This window comes from Coturnix japonica, chromosome 13 (assembly GCF_001577835.2).
Source record: "Coturnix japonica isolate 7356 chromosome 13, Coturnix japonica 2.1, whole genome shotgun sequence".
In the NCBI taxonomy this organism is placed as follows: Eukaryota; Metazoa; Chordata; class Aves; order Galliformes; family Phasianidae; genus Coturnix; species Coturnix japonica.
The window spans coordinates 9,539,693-9,552,765 of NC_029528.1; the positions used below are offsets into that span (position 1 = coordinate 9,539,693).

General features: G+C 35.6%; 1 protein-coding gene across 4 annotated transcripts in view; it reads left to right on the top strand.

The window, feature by feature from the left end:
• GABRB2 (gamma-aminobutyric acid type A receptor subunit beta2) overlaps window positions 1–13,073 on the top strand; it is a 120,385-nt gene that overhangs the window by 32,695 nt on the left and 74,617 nt on the right. The window lies entirely within an intron of this gene.

The following is a 13,073-nucleotide window of genomic DNA, read 5'->3' on the forward strand; positions in this document are numbered from 1 at the left end:
ATTTGCATATAAGCATCTTCATACAGCTGAATACAGAAATAAGTATGTTCTGATTAAAAAAAACTAATTTCAAGACGTTTATGACAGCGTTGTCTGCAAATTAAACTCATTGTGAATCATACTCATGGAGGAAGTTAGAATAAATTTGTATTAGGGAATAAAAAAGATATTTACTGTTTGTTAAACTGCTTAGTAGTTAACTTTCTTACACAAAATGACAAGAACATAAGCAAAATGCAAGTGATATAAAGTAACTAGAGATGGTATCAGATATTTAGGAACTTTCCATGCATTCAGATCTGGAGAAAGAGTTCTAAATATAATTTTAAAATTAATTAGAATCTCAAGGCTCCTCTTAAAAGTGGCCCGTTATCAATTCAGGGAAGATCAGAATTGCAACTGTCTGCATAAGCAGTCCATAAAATTCAGAGGTCAGTATTGGACTATGTGATGTTTTGTACCTCAAATTCTGAAGTTCATTGTAAATGCAAAATAGTACTACTACATTATTTCTTACCCTGTACGTGTTTAGCTCTGTGTGTTTGTTTGGTTTGGTTTTTGTTTTTAACCTTCTTAGTATTGCTTTAGGAAAATGCTCAAAGTGTGGGCTGAAGGATATGCTTTGTTTTAGGTTCTAAACGCTTTGCTCAGGAGAGCTGCTTTCATGAGGCATTAAGTACATATTTACCTTCCCTTTGTGGAAAATCAGATATAATTTTAGGTAAATTTTCTCTTATTTCATTTAAAGAGTCTTTAATTTTTACAGTTCCTGAGAGCACCTTCAGTGTTTTGTTTTCCTCATCATACAGCTCAAACAAGCAGATACTAAGATTCGCAATTCAGTGTGTTCCTAAATAAGTGTGTTTGAGGTTGCATGTAGTATAACTCTTATTCGTTAATTATAAACTGCTACAGATAATCGTATTATGCCATAGGCCAGCTGAGGTCTAGCTTGACTTTTTGAACACTGTACAGATGTGGAGATAATTTAAGAGGAGTGCTTAATTGTTATATTTGGTGGCATTAATAACAAGTTGTCTAATGTGAGAAATAAAGCAATTAATTTATGGTGTACTCATCCCAGTGTTCAGTAAGCCCAACATTCTTATATACCTTCTCTATTCTTCCTCTCCATCTCTTGCTGAATAAAACCATACAGCCTTGCAGCAGTTCTGTTAGATAAGACTGTGAATTAAAATATCAATCAGATTCTAGTCCAGCAGTCACAATGTTTTTATTAGAGATACCAGTGCCATAACAATATGCTCTATGCATGCTTTAGCAAATATGATCAGAGCTTTGGTGCAGGCAAAGAAATATCACCAAGCAATAAAGTATTTGTAGTAGAGTTATCAGTCAAAATTTCAAGCTGATTTGGCATATAAGTGGTAAGTGATGACATATCAGACTTGAAGTAAAATCAATAGTGACATTTCCAGGAAAAGCAAATAAATACTGGTTCTGAAATGCTATTTGAAATTAATGGCAACTGTTTTGTTTATTTTTTGAAAGACTTTTATTTAACATATTAGAATTGACTGAAGCGTTGGGATAGTAATGGCATGAGTCAGTATAGATGTCTGTACAGCAAGGCTTATTGGCAGGATTTTCAGAATCCACAGCAGGTTTACAATTCCAAAACATTTGGTATACTCTCATAATATATTTTTTACATTTTAGGTCAAATGTTTCTGTTTTAGTCTGTGCTAATGGGTTTCAGTCAGTTTGTTGATAAATCTATCTGTTGTCTATCCTTACTTGAACTGTTTTAGACATTTGTAAGAAGCTATTCTTGCCTTCTTTCTTCAAGACTTCTTTCTTCCAGCCTTCTTTCTTTTCCTTAAATGCTGTAGATATTTTTTACTGATCTTAGATGTAGTGGCTCTCACATGAAAATGCTATAAAAATGGAGCTTCTGTATATAAAAAACAAACACTATATAATCTAATCTGTCAGTCTAACTACCAATTAAATTTGAACCTTAAATTTAGCATTATGTTTTTCTCAAATAGTTGTGCTGCCAATATCTCTTCAATAACAAGACAGTGCATATGAGTTTCTACTCCTGTAGTCAGTTTTTTTCTTCTCCTGTTTAATTCCTTTTTCCTGTACTAGTTCTACCATAAAGAACATACATACAGTGCTTGGTTATGGACTGGCTGGGAGTAAAGCAAAACAAATAAGAAAACCAAAAAATAACCCACTTGTTTGTAATACTGTAATGGATCTCAAGACACGCCTTTCAAAGTGGTGTCGATAGCAAAAATGCTTTCTGTAGCGCTTCCATATAGAAGTACCTCTTCTGGAATTTCCATGGAAAAGGTGGTGACCAGAATTCAAGAATAGGGTGTTGACTCTACAGGCACAAATTTCCAAGGGGTAAGAAAAATAACATCCTGTTTGACAAGTGCAGTTTTTAAGATTTCATTTTTTCTCTTTTTAGATAAGGCATAACACCAGTATTAGTAAAAGGAAAATCTTGGGGAACTTCTGCATCATTTTGATATGACTGAGCAAGAATGTGTCTCAAAATAGAATTTCCTAAACAAACAATCCCACTCTTTAGCTTCAGCTGACTTGCATGTAGCAATACAGCAATATGTTGCAAAGCATTTTGGTGGCTTTTGAGCAGGAAACAATGATGTTATTTAAAAATAAATAGATTTGTTGTAAATCAAGGCAGTGAACTGATACGTGAATGCATGCATTTTATGCATGAATTAACCATCTACAAACTAGTGGATTTCAAATTGATGTGTTCTGCTTGCCAACTGTAACATAGGGTTCTCAAGCAGAAACACTGTATTAAGCACATATGAGGTAGCAACTTGGAATGTATGAGCTGTTTGAGATTTTGCTTGTTCAACACCTGCTGAAGCTTTGCTTTTACTGCAGTGGCTTCAAGTCTAATCATTCGAGAGAGTAAATAAAACACTCAAACTAACGACTTCTTGAAGCTGTTGCGATTAAAACATTAAAACAAATCTTTGTTGTGGAGGTGGAAAACAAAGCAGAATCCTAGTGTTAAAAATTCATCAAGACTGACCAATTTGCCAGGAGAGACCCAGAGAGGGACATTATTTTCAAGGCAGTCTCAGAGGAATGATAACAGGGCTTCTTGCATTTTATTTATCATTGTATTATATTTTATTTATTGCTTCTGTGTTTAATTGTTTAAAATGGATTTTCTTAGTATGTATAATAGAACTGTATAATTATGGGTACTTTATAACTGGAACAGAATATGTTATGGATCTGTAATTTGTGTGGTGCAATGGCAGATTATTTGTCAGAGAGTAAAAGTGAACATGCATATGGGTTTTAGTGCCAGTTGGTTTGTGCTTATTTTATTTTACCACGGTTTTAAATGAGACAGGGTAGGCAGGCACACCAACACTGGTTAAATAAGTTGATTCGGATATGGATTTTTTTTTTCTCTATGGAACAATAGATAATTTTAATGCTTCAGTGATTTTAATGTGAAGAGAGAAATACATTCTGTGTCATTTCCAGTTAACCATTTACCTTTCATGTTTTGAGAAAATGCAAACTACTGTCTTGCTCTTGATGTTTCTAGCTGTCGAAGTTACTTTATTTTGGTCATTGAAGTACAAATGATGAAAAGCATCCCTGCTGCATTCTTTCTAATCTTTCCTGTTGTCCTTCTGGTGTTCTTTCCATATTATTTTTTTCTTAGCTCTTTTTGCAGGGTATGCATGAATCACATAACTCCATTCTAGCGTTCAGAGCATGCTCTCTTACCACCTTGAAAAAGTTATGTATTGAGCGCTAAATAGCTATGTAATGGGAGTGAAAGGGAGGCATTTCCAAAGCATTCACATCTGCTTTCGTCTGTTGTTGTTGCTTGTTTGTTTTTTTTTTCTATCTAAAAGAAGGAAATCCTAACGTGAAAAATTAAACTTGTAAATAATATCTAATCTGTGGGAGTTTTAAGCAATATTTTGTTACAAGTTTGATCCATAAAGCCTCTGAAGATAAGTATAAGATGTTTTGATTAGTATGTTGATAAATTGTTTGAGAATCGCCTTTTAGAGAATTCATGGTAAACAGATTAAATGCATCTATTACATGATGAATTTTCAATAGGAGACAGAAAACAGATTTGTTGATTAACTTTTTCTTTTTTTTTTTCCTGTATTAAGCTTATAAACATTAAAAATTACGGGAGTATATTTGTCATGAATAGAATCATAAAAGTCACTCGTAAGAGAGAAACAGCAATGTATTTACTTATGGGAAACAGTGATTTAATACAGCTTAATTGTGAATAAAGCAGAAACCTAACAAGAATCAAAATAGGAAGGTACGTGTGAATATTGACTGTACAGAATGTAGAGTTAAACACACTTATCCACATGTGTCCACCTGCTAAGTCCTAAGGCTCAGAGCAGACCTCTTTGCTTTTTAAGCTCCTTAGAGGAGTTTACGTGAGACTGGATCTGAACTTAGATTGGTCAGTGGTTTATGTCTAAAGGTTAAGTAGACTCTCCTGTTAAGTAAAGAGATTCTGAATGTGGACCCCTTTGCTTTCTAACTCCTTGAGGTAAGAACCGAGGTGTGGCTGAATCCACTCCTAGTCTCAGAGGTGGTAAGCATTAAGTCCTAATATTTATACGTGCACTATTAATCTAAGATATCTTGGCAAAACAACAAGCCTCTTAACAAAGATCTGTAGCAGCCAGGAATCTCTTTACATCAAGGCATAATGGTTCTCTGCAGCTGTTGTAATCTTTAAAAGCATGATTACTTAAGGGAAGGTATTGTCTTCCTGCTGTTGAATAGAAAAGCTCACTGGGCTATGGATTTCTCTTTGTTTATGGAGGAAGTCTCCCAAATTAATGGGATATTTCTGGCACGTGATCAATTGGCCCTCAATCATTGGGCACGATTGCTGAGTTCCCAACACTTGAGGTCTCTATTGTAGTCATTATCACAGTCAGTACCTGAGTGAGTAAGGCCTTGGGAACAGCCAGTATTGTAGTTAGTTCATATCTGCCTAATCAGGGCCTCAGGTGCAATGGACAATGTGAAGCAAAGTGGTAGTTGGACCTTAGAGGAGCAGTAGTGGAGTGAAACCACATGGTCAGGCATAAAAAATGTTGAGCATTTCAGCTAATCATGGCTAAGAGTGAGAGTAACAGACTAAGAATGCAGCCTGGTTCAGTAGTTAGAGCGCTAGTCTCAGGGCTTGAAGTCATCTTCAAGGAATTTCTCTATTTCTTTCTTGTCTACCTCTTTGATTTGTTTCGAGCATGTCACTTTGGATGAGGCCAATATGACCTAGATGAGCACGCATTCATTGTTTAGGAACTTGTTTTTTCTTGCATCTGGAACACTAAAAATTTGGGTATTTAGTCTAAGCAGTTTGACCAGGCTTTCTGTAGTAGCAATGAAAAGAGTTAGTGCCCTTATTACGCTACCATGGCACTGAAGGGCATGAATTCTCTGAGAGTCCTTTTAGCTCGTGAGTGTAGAAAGAATGTTGATGACTAAATTGTACCATAAGGCTTTATGTAGCTAAAAATGTATGAGATAACAATGTACCCTCTAAAAGGCAGAGAACAATTCTTACATTCTTATGGAAGAAATGAGAGAACAAAAATGTTCTGAGATTGTAAAGTACTGTAGTGATGAGGACCACACATTGAACTTAAATTAATTTTCCTTTTATCTGTCTCTGCACACTTATCTTTTGTATCTTGATTTCTCACATGTTTAACTCACATGTTTCTTGGGAAGGGGCCTGTCTTGTGTTTCAGTTCACACAGCAACTAGCGTATTGGGGTCTGCATGCATACAAGGAATGCACTTCAACTGAATCAGGTATTTTAGCCACCATCATAGTTGTATTAGATTTAATAATTGTGTACTGTTAACTAACAGTACAGATGGGAAGCCGTAAAAGTTATGCTTTAAAAAAGTGGGGGGGGTGGGGGAGAGATGAGAAAAAAATAGTTTGGCAAAAAATCGCTTGTGTATGTGATTATTTTTTTTTTGTTGTTTTTATGGGTATTGCATTTAAGAAGTCTTCTTTATCTGTCAAGGAAAAATGGACCCTTGTAATAGAGGCAATCAAAATGGAAATCCTTCCCTGTGGGATATTCCAACAGGCTCTGGCTTTGCTGAACCATAAACAGTTTAAAGTATAATTAATGCAGGTGCACCAACTGTTAAAAATGCAATATTTTTGCAGATTAAAAAAAAATTATGTCTCCTTAGAACATAATAATCATCTCTTTTTCATCTGAATACATCACTGATTCTCTTGGAAGCATTTCTACTAAGTGTATTCTCTTTGCTGAAGCGTTTGGCTGTCATGCAAATTGGACTTTCTACCAATTTCCACAGGCTTGTCATCACTATGAAAGAAATGATGTGTGGTTATTTAGAATTGTCCTTTTTTACTTCAGTGCTGCCAGCACTCCGTGATGCCTGACATTTTTGAGAGTAGCAACCTGTCGCATCCTGGGTTATGGGGAAAGCATTTAAAATACCATAAAGGCCTACATGACATGGCACTGTCTGTGTTTTTGTTCTTTTTTTTATTTATCCTCACACTCTTCACTGTTCAACCTTATGAAATCTGTACATAACATTAGAGATTTCAAGAGCATTGCTCACGTAAGGCAGCTAAATAACGGTGCTTGGTCTATTCCCGCAAGATTTATGTGTAAACAGTAAGGAAACACATTAGTCTAAAGTGCAGTGTGTAGCCTCAAGTGTATTAGACCATGATATATAAATGCTTATAGGAATGTATCTGTGGGAGATTTGTACTCTCCAGAGTACATTGCTTCTTTAGAGACATCAGTTTGTCACTAACAGATTAATGAGCCATTTTAGAGAACTTGGAATCAGCAGGCCAGAGAGAAGAGTAACAGAATCTGTGAAAATACTTAAGAGAAACGAATTGCTGCTGGTGCTTCGTATGTGAGTGCACAGCAGCTTTAAAAATAGCTGGCACATTACAGTTGCCTGGAATCATTTCCATTTGTGCTTCTTGAGTGGGTGCGTGTACTAAGAGTATGGTGGATATTTGGGATTTTACCTAACCATACTTTCTTACTTTTTATTTACACCAGGAATCTCAAGATCAAGAAAAGCAACATGGAAAACTAGCAGGATTAGTAGTAGAGGGTTTACTTTTAAGCACTAATTCTTGAAGATACATTCTTTTATTTGTAATTCTGGAATGAAAAGGAAAAATATAACAGCCCCTCGTCTGAACTTTGTAGACACTCCCAACCTGAAAACTCCATGTATGTGATTTCCTTACATGGAAATAATAGTAGATAGATTCTGGGTTCATAAAGAATAAATATCCTGGTGTGTCAGGTTAAGTGAGGTGATGCAAGGCTCCTTAAAATGTCAGGAGGCTGTATGTTAAAGGGATGGACTGTAACTGTTGATGTATGTTCAACAGATTTTGCAACAGGCAGACAATTGCCCTATCTGCCCTGTTTATTTATATCCTCCACAGTTGGTCAAAAAGCAACCTGTTCTAGTAGTAAAACACCGAGTGCATCTCAAACTGTTTAATTCTCATTAAGTCTTAATTTCTGTGGGTTTAAAGTCTGTAGTTTGGAATTTAGGAGCTGTACATCCTTTTAGATGTAAAAAGGCAGACTAGCTAGACTACATAATAGCAGACATGTTATATCTTCTGTCATTGGAGTCTACTTGCCATTATGGCGTGATCTTTCTTTTAAAGCTTATAAATCAGCAAGGCTATATTTTAAATATGTCTGCATGTGTGTATATACAACTCAATGGACTGCTGTTTTGATGCTGGCTTGTAGTGGTGACACCATATTTCATCCCTGCTAATGATGTGGTCCAGGAAACTGTCACCTTCAGCCTCCTATTGGTTCAGTAGGTCCTGACAAATTTGCATATGGTGTTCTTTCTGTTCCTGTGTGAGCATTCATGGGACCCATCTGGCACAAACTTTGCGATATTCCAACATTGCTACCATTGTTTCCAATGCTTTGAAGACAGTGTTCAGCTTCATACACCGTTCTCTGGTTGCAATCCACTGATTTGATTGTTAAAGTCTCTCTTAATTTTGTTGTGTGACAGCTGGGCATGGCCATCCCTGTTTTGCATGTGGAGGAGTTCAGTGACACCCCCTTGCTTCATACACACCTCCATGTCAGATGCCGTTGTGTCAGACTGCCCCTCTGCTGCCATCTGTTGTGCAGCAACAAAATGTAATGGGATAATGGTGGGAAGATTTCAACTCTGCTGCCATTCTGCCCACGTAGTAAAATAGGAGGCACTTTTCATAGCAGCCATCATATAAAGCATTAGGAAAAAGTGCACTTGCTGAAATGTTATGTCATTTCAGGTCTTCACCTGAGCACAGAGTTCCTGTGTTTTACCTAGAGTCGATCTCACAATTACTACATTTCTATCCAATAGAAACTATTATTATTATTATTCAAAACTGCCAGTAAGTCATAAACGTTTCTGATAGCAGTCACTTCTTCCAAATAAACCAGGCCACAAGTTACTCTCATCAAAGTTTTCAATTGTGTCTCTGGTTCTGCTTAATCACCTGTTTATTTCCACTCTATTTAAGCAGTTAAAATATTTCTTATTTGATGTACTGCTAATAATGAGCTACAGTAAGGGAATCTTGGTAAAGAGAGCAATAAAAGTGATTACTGTTGTAGGTATTTACCTTTCTGAAGATGTATAGTACTGCTGAATAGCATGTGAACTCAGAATTGTTCTCTCTGGGAAGTACATGACATTTAAAATACAAATATAAACTTAATTTTTGGATGCTTCTTGTGGTTCAAAATAACTTATTCTACTTCAGAGACCTGTCTAAATAACAATTTTATGTCTGAGACAGAAAAATACTGTATGAATAACTATTCTTTAAGGTGATTATAATTTAGATTAATTCAATTTACTTTTGCATGGCTCAGTTGAGAATCCTGTGAAGACAGGACTGGATCCTTTCAAAAGAGAAAAATCTAAAGATAAAAGATAAGTGACTCCAGAGCAAGTATCTTACTGCTTTCATTCCAAGTTCACTTTTTAAATCTTTGTCTTGTTATTAGAAGACTGCAAGTCAGAGAACTAAAAGACATATGGCATCTGTACTTTGACTGGAATGACATGCAGATTGCTGGATCAGTAAAACTTGCAGTATTATTGTTCAGTCTGGATGACTTGTTAGAAATGAAAACCAAGTATCTCAGAGTCTGGCTGAACTAATTGAGCTGACGGGAAACACATGAGCCATAACGGCTTTATTTCCTTAAAGTTTGTGAAATACAGTGGTGCTGTATCACAGTGCAGTGGATAAATCGCTGCAAGGAAACCTCAGTAGCAGCTAAGGAAACAAACATTTGTGATCTTGACACTAGAATGATGAGCAGTGTGTTACTCCTAGTTTCATAGAATCAGTAGAAATAAGCTTTGTATTTAGGACTCAGGTAGTTTGCCTTCCAAACACTAATTTCTAGCTTGATTCAATAGTGCTGTGTTTTTCTAAGAATTGCATTGCAGAAGGTAAACAACCCATCTCTGTTCATTTGTTCAGCAGAAGAATGAGAATTGCTGATAAATGATAATGAGATGGCTGCAGCAGAATAAATGGTGAGCTTCAATATTGGGATATTTTCCTGTTTTGGAAATATCATAGATTTCAGATCATACAGTTCCCATCAAGAAAAATTGCCTGCAAACTTTTAGGAGATAGAAATAACTCAAAGAATTTAGTGAGCCACCTTAGGAAGTGAGATTTGATGGGCTGAGAGAGTTCAACCTGGGTTCTGTGTAGGGTTCTTGATGTCAGTGGGTTATTTATTGTTATTTTTCAAGAAAATACTTAAGAAATGAGTAAATGTTTGTGGGTATTTTTTTGTTTGTTTTGTTTTTTAAGATGTATGGCATTTTATTGTGATATTTCTTTTCCATTGTCCATTCCTAAAAGCCCATTTTTTCAACAGTTCATTCTTCTTTCAGTCGAAGTGACAGTAGTGAGTTCCTTAGTGGTATCTTCAGCGCCAATAGAGCAGACTTTACAAGTTGATGTTCTTGACCTGTGTGGGACAGGTAGTTACAAATGGAACTTGCTGCTATGGTTAGATGTAAAGAAACTGAGAACTTAATGGTTTTTTCAACTGTCCGCTCTCAGGGAAAGCCATTGCTTTTGCAGTTAATCCACTGATGCTTCTATTGCTTGGTGTGCTTTGCTTTGGATTGTTTTCTGGACTGCTCAAGCACTGACACATGCTTCCCAGTGTAGAAACTGCGCCCTTTCTTGGTAACTTCTTTTGAGGTTGAGGAGGTGGTAGATTTTACACTTATACTTTCTTATTGACTGAGTAGCTTTTAATATATTAAGATACTTTTTTATTTTTTTTCCAGCACAGATGTATACTCTTCAAAATTTACTTAAGTAGTACTTAAATCTGTTGTAAGAAGACAGCTATTTAAATGCATGTAGTACAGAAATACATCGTTCAGGCAAAATCTTTAGCTTCAAGTATTTTCTAAGAAAATTAGTTGGTTTTAAGAATGCTGTACTGGGAAATGCAGTAAAGCATTTTTATTTTTTTTAAATGCAAGTTAGAAATAACCAGGGAAGTGATGAGAAGGGACTTAAGCCAAATTGCAAATGAGTTCTCCATTCAATACTAATGAGTTGAAATAAATAGCTTATTCAACTCCCTGCTGCTGAATTTTGTATTTATAATACACAAAATGTTCCTTAGACTTACTTATTTTTCTCCTCCTAAGTGTCCTCATTTTATTACTTCCAAAGTGTTTCAGTAGCTGCTTTATATCCCTGTTAATACAAGTGCAGGTATATATTTTCAAGCTACTCTTGTGAATCAGTCCCATTATTGGAAACGTAGAAGAAAATGAGCTAAATGTCATTATTCTCAAATTGGGGTATCCTTTGAAATACATGGGGAAAAAAAATGTATATTTGCCTCCATCTTTTGCATTAGACTCCCACAGTTACTGTGAATATTTATGAAGTTTATTTCCTTTACTGCCTTGATCCTTCTGCCAGCATAAAAAGAGGACCGGAAATATGCAATTGAAAATTACTGACCCAGGGATGGATTTAATATTACAAAAGATACGTACTACTAGAAAATATAAGAGGGCCAGTTTTCAGATGTATTGCTTTCCTGTGTATTAACTTCCCCATGATCATTGGAGGTCATTGACGACTTGGCTGCTTATAATAGTTGCATTCGTTCAAAAGAGAGACAAGATACTTTTTGATTTGTGTTGGTTGTTATTCATCTTAATAGAGGAGAATTCCCATATTTAATGTGAAATTAGCTGACTTTTATTCTTAGTAGTATTTCTGCAGGGTGAGGATGGTCTTAATGTCAATGTGATGTGGGGAAGTGCAAGAATATTTGATGCCTAAAAAACTCTTTGTGTTTGTTGGAATTTTGATAACAGACATCTGTCTCGTTACTAAGGAATGAATTAAAGCTTGTCTGAGCTTCAGTTGCTGTGTTTTTGTAGCTAATCAGGCATTGAAATATATAACTTGATTTTTTTTATTATTATTTTTTAATTGAAGAGTTTCATTAAAAAATTTATCTTAATTTGACCATCAAACACTGCAGTCTTGTCTGAAAACTTGGGGCCATTTGATGCCTAATAATTTTTAGTTGCTACACCAGATCTGTTTCTGGGATGCGGTCCCTGAACTCCAGCATGATGTCTTGGCATTTCTTTCATCTATACCAGTGCTCCACATTTGCAGATTTATGTAATTCATTTTTATGCACATGTTTAGTTTTTCTCTTCCTTCACTCTTTTGTTGAGGTGTAAAAAGGAAGGATATTTCATATATATGACATATTAACACATGTAGATTATACTTAAAGAATAAAATGTGATATACCAAGGATGATGGGGAAGTGATTGTTACAGTCCATCTATTTTATATTGTGATATGTTAGTATAATGAAGTCTAATACATTTTCCTACTGTCAATATATGACTGAACATCTTGTATCTAGTTATGAAGCAAATACTGCAGTGCAGTAGAGCACAACGGTAAGATTCTTCCAGTGTAGGTAGAATGCTCTTGCAAGTGGACTCTAATCCTATTTCTGAAGGGGGGTGGAAGGAAAAAAAAACAAAACAAAAATAAAATAACAAGAAAAAAAGAAAGAGTGGTCTTCAGATCATTAAAACTGATTAAGTTCTAATATTTAACAGGTAAATACATTCAGTATTAAAACAGGGAGCAGATCAAACTGTGGTTTTGTATTGGAAAGGAGGAAAAAACAAAACTGTTCCCAACAGGAACGCGTGTTTCTGCTTGCTTCCATGAAAACCGAAGAGATGTTTTGAAGCTGGTGTACTTGTTTTCTACTGAGAGGAAAGATGCCTAGAAAAGAGTGTTTCTGCAATGGGAGTACATATCTCAACAGCAGAAGTATATACTGATTCATCTCGGAACACAGCGTTCTGCAGAAGAGGCAGGGTTAACTAGCTCCTGGATACTGTGTCACTGCTAAGAGAATTCTACTGGAATAAAGAGCTATTGATGTACAATTTTCAAAGGCCTTACCTAGTACAAATTTTTAAGGGTACGCTGTGTGTATTTTAAGGGAATATCCACACTGATTTAGGTCTAAAGTGCTTTATCAGTGCAGAGAGGAGAAACAGGTTTCTGGTTATTCAGCCATTGATATTATAAATTAAGAAATCTGATTTTGATTTCCTTTTCAATTTGCCATTGACAGAGGCTTTCCTTCAGTCCACTGCTGGCACTTTGCTGAGGTGGTAGTTTAGGGCTGTGTGCTTTAAAAGCAGAGGAGGGAGAGGCATATCTGAGTGCTTAGGGATGGGTTGAGACCCACCTCTGCATTTAGAGATGTTCTTGTCACGTCCTTTAAAATATTCTAATGGGACAATGACATTTAAGGTCAAAATTGAGAACCAGTATTGCATTTTTTCAATAAAATATTCATATTTTACATGATTTTCTGTTACCCAATAGTAGAAATTAGTTTATGATATATCATCACAATACACTAAAAATGAAAATATCT